Source organism: Sminthopsis crassicaudata, chromosome 5 (genome assembly GCF_048593235.1).
Source record: "Sminthopsis crassicaudata isolate SCR6 chromosome 5, ASM4859323v1, whole genome shotgun sequence".
Taxonomy (NCBI): Eukaryota; Metazoa; Chordata; class Mammalia; order Dasyuromorphia; family Dasyuridae; genus Sminthopsis; species Sminthopsis crassicaudata.
The window spans coordinates 96,433,323-96,437,861 of record NC_133621.1 but is presented as its reverse complement, the minus strand read 5'-3'; the positions used below and the strand labels follow the sequence as shown (position 1 = coordinate 96,437,861).

The window sequence follows — 4,539 nt, the reverse complement described above, 5'->3', positions numbered from 1 at the left end:
TCTGAATTTCTTCATTCAAATGTCTCATGTTAAAGATTCCACCAGACTGCAGACCTATCCCATACCTTCTCTATTCTCCCCATCTCCCTCCCCTGCAAGCTGGAACTTTTTTTGGCTTAGACACTCTAGTGACCTATTGTAGCTTCAATTTATTCCTGCAAAACAAACAAACAGAAACCTGACATAGAGCCTAGATACCCTGCCTTGCACAATAGCCACACCTGGACTAATAACATTTATAAGATTAATGCTAATTAGAATATACAATGTGCTGGGCACTGTGCTTAAGTTCTTTATAATGATTCTCTCATTTGATCTTTACACCAATCCTGGGAGGTAAATTATCTCATTATCCTATTTTTACAGATGAGAAAACTGAGTCCAAAGGATACTGACTTGCTCAAAGTCGCATAACTAGTAAGTACCTGCATCTGGATTTGAATTTAAATCTTCCTGACTGCAGAACCCAGTTTTCTACCCTCTAAATCACTTAGGTATTCCTTTTAAATACTTTAAAATATTATTTCATTTGATCCTCCTAACAATTCTGAGAAGTAAGTTCTTTTTTTTTATCCCATTTTATAGTCAAAGAACTTGAGCAAAAAGAGGCTAAGTGGCTTTCCCAGGGTCACACAGCAAGTACACGGTAGGTACAAAGTATGTGCTCTAATTGTTTAAAAAGGCTTGGCAGAGTTCCATAAGGCTCTAATACCTTCAAGCAGCTAGCGTTGTATCCATGAAACAATGCAACTCTGGAATGAAGTTTCAGTGAAAAATATAGTTTCATGTTATGATAGAAACAATGAATTTTCTGACCATAAAAATATTCTTTTCTAATAGAATATGTTGTATATATTATATATACATACATATTTTATTTTACTATATATTTATTATAGATTATATCTACTCTGTGTATATGTGTGTATGTTTGAATATGAATATACTGTTAGCTGATTAAGGACAAAGACAATGCTAGTCCCCATTTTTGTATTCAGCTAAACTGGAAAAATCCAAGATTAGTAATGTTTAATTTTTAATAATAAATTCAACAAGAATTCTCAGGGAATAACCTAAAATATACTGACTTAGGTTTGTCAAGGGAATGTTTTTCTTTAAATTACTAAAAACTTTCTGAACTTTGAATAGAGTGGTATACTTGAGAGTGTGTGAATAAATGAATGAACAAAGAACATTTATTAAGCATTTACTATGTGCCAAAAATTAAGATGATCTGCATTTATGACTGGAGAATGTTTTGAAAATTAGTTTAAAAATGTAAATTGATTTAACTATAATGTTAAAATGATTGTTTGTAACATAGATGTCATTGTCAATAATAAAATTTAGACCATATTTCCCCTAAATAGAAATATACCATGGAAATAAAACAGCAGACATTAAAATAATATAGTTCTGTCTTCTGATATTTAAGTATATTAGAACACAAAATACTAAGAATAAGTAGTCTCTTGAGCTGAATCCAGGGAAGTCAACTTTACCACAAAGCTGTTAGTGATAACAGTTGAATGTAATGAAAAGGAAGGCTTTGATAAAAATCCCTCTACAATCTACATTATCTACCTACTCATTTTTCTAGAGATGTGTTTATGACACACAGATGGATTTCAACATAAAAGAAAAATACTAGATGGTATAATGAAACAATTCTGATGAAATATTTCTTAGGGGGAAAAAAGTCATTATCTTAACTTTGAAAATGAATATTGGCCCATGTACACAGAGTTAGTGAAATTCCAACTGGGCATCAAAAATAATGTGTTTATTCTGTTTTTCCCTTTTTCTTTGTTTGATTTTCATGAATATTATGGGGATGGGGAATTATGCATGTTTAGTATTGCTGTAGGCTGATGTTTGTGGTCAATTAAGCCTAGTTGATATGGAAAGAACATATTTAGTATAGGTATCTAAAATACATTTAGAAGATAATTTTGACAAGAGACAAATACATACAACTAGAAAAATATTTAGTTTAGTGCTATTTTAAAAGATCTTCTGTATATGCATTTTTGATATATCTATATTTATAGTTATCTGTCTATGTATCTATGTGTATATATATATATTTGTATATACATATGTATCTATGTATCTATCTATCTATCTATCTATACTCTCAGTTATAAATCTTAACTTTAGTCTTATACTTCTATCTTCTAGGTCCCATGGTCTCTAACATCAGTGAGCTGAAAAAAAAATGAGTAGTACTTAGAAAGTATTGTCAGAAGCACAGCTGGTGCAGACAGTTCATTGTTACCTAGATGTTTGATGTACTATGTGTGTAAGAATTCATACATTTTCTGGCAAAGCTCAATTCACAAAACTTTCTCAGGGACATACTTCAAACAGGCAGAATAAATAAGGCAAGGCAGCAAGATAATCATATACCCCAGAGTTAAACTGCTCCACCAAAGTGATGCTTTACATGGATTTCCCCCTCTTCTTCTTGTCAACATAGCTCATCTCTCTAACCATTGTCTATTGGAGAATTAAGGGACATCAGCCCAAAGATCTGGGCTTGGCTGATTTTATATGCTATTGGCAAGTTTCCTCAGTGTGAAAGAGAGCATCATATACACATTAGGGATATTAGCAGCAGCTGATGATTTTTTGCTTCTACATATCATGCACTCCATCTAACTAAAAATATATACATCTCTTCCTCCATGACTGATTCATTACTTGCTTAGCCCTCTCTTTATAGCATATTGGATTTCAGTAAGGCAGTTGGCAATATTTTTTCATAATATCTTTGTGGAGAAATGTGAGCAAGATAATAATACCGGGTAGCTTCTTGGCTGGTTGAATCATGGTACATAAGTGTAGATAAATGGATATCAGCCTGAAAAGAATTCCCTGGTGGGGTGCAACTGTACTACTTTCTTCATGGTCCTATTCATGTTCAATATTTTTATTGGTATTTAGCTGAAGACAGAGAAAAACAATTCTTATCAAATGTGAGGATAAAATGAAATGGGAAGTTAGCTGAAAATTAGATAACAGAATTAAATACATTAAAATCTTTTGACACATTAGAAAAATTAATTTAACATGATAAAATTTAGAAATTAAATAGAAGGAAAGCATCCTGGGAAAAGTACTAATTTTAAAATCACAAATAATTCCCTCATTTAAAAAATAAAAAAAGAGCAAGGATTCTGGAAAGGTGTGTCAGAAAGCTTCAAGTTTTCTAGATTCTCCACACAAACAAAACTCAGTAGTGCTCAAGGCAATATATATACTGGTGATAAACAAATACATTTGCAACAGAATAAGGGTCTTGCTAAGATAACTCATGAAGACTCAAAGACGCCAAACCAGGGTTTAATTTGGGTGTGCAATGTAAAGATCCCCAGGTTAGCTCCAGAGACACAAGTCAGGAGAACTGGGGCTAGCTAGGTTCAGATCCCAATTGTGCTGCAGAGATGTGTTCCTGGCCTAGAAGGGACCAGCCACAGTGAGGTGAGTGGAGAAGTAATGGAGTATGGATGCTGCTGATGTGGGGGCTTGAAGGTGGAGTACTTTGTTTGGGGTTCCAGGACAGAGGGGAGAACTGAAATAAGTCAACCCAAGTTTAGAGGTAGCTACGCTAATAAGTTGTCATTTTTAAAAAATTAGTAGTCAAAGGAGAAAAAAAAATCTAATCATAGAAACTTACTATCGGAATAGGGAAGACTGGTGTTTAGCCTCAGAGAACATTGAATTAAAAAAAAAAAAGCTTTTCTTATTCCAAAAAGTACTGTTAAATGGGGCTACCTATATAGGAATATCTATATCTATATCTATCCCCATATCTATATCTATATAGATATAGATATAGACAAACAGTTTATGTATATATATATATATATATATATATATATATATATATATATATATATATATAGAGAGAGAGAGAGAGAGAGAGAGAGAGAGAGAGAGAGAGAGAGAGAGGGGCAGAGAGAGAGAGAGAGAGAGAGAGAGAGAGAGAGAGAGAGAGAGAGGCAGAGAGAGAGAGAGAGAGAGAGAGAGAGAGAGGGAGAGAGAGAGAGATATACCAGGAGTGAATCTGCACAGCCACTGCCTCTTGTAGAGGAAGTTTGGACAACTTACCCTGCCCCAAAAGCAAACCTTAACTTTTTTTTTTTTTTTTTTTAATGAGTAAATAAAGCAAAAAAGAGATCTGACCCTAGACAGCTTTTATGATGAAAGAGAACAGATTTCAAACCCTGAGAAGACTTAAAGTAGATTGTCTCCAGATAAAGCCCCAAAGGGGCTCCTCATTATACAAGGCTCTCCTAGAAGAAATTAAAAAGGATCTTAAAAGAGAGCTGGAAGAAAAATGGGGAAAGGGAACTAGAACTTTACAAGAGTTTGGAAAAGGAAATACAAATTAGACTTAGTGAAATGGAAAAAAAAGCATATAACTAATTAAAAGGTAAATTTGACAAAATGGGAAAAGAGTACAATTCTCTGTAAAACTGGATTTGTGAAATGAAAAAAAAATCCAAAGAACAAAACAACTCATTTAAAAATTCT

At 33.2% G+C, this 4,539-nt stretch overlaps 1 long non-coding RNA gene across 1 annotated transcript; it reads left to right on the top strand.

The window, feature by feature from the left end:
* Nucleotides 1-364: 364 nt before the first annotated feature.
* LOC141545190 (uncharacterized) lies at nt 365-2,660 on the top strand. The gene is made up of 3 exons (XR_012482922.1): nt 365-417; nt 586-646; nt 2,182-2,660. It is a non-coding gene; the product is annotated as an uncharacterized LOC141545190 (long non-coding RNA).
* Nucleotides 2,661-4,539: the final 1,879 nt, after the last annotated feature.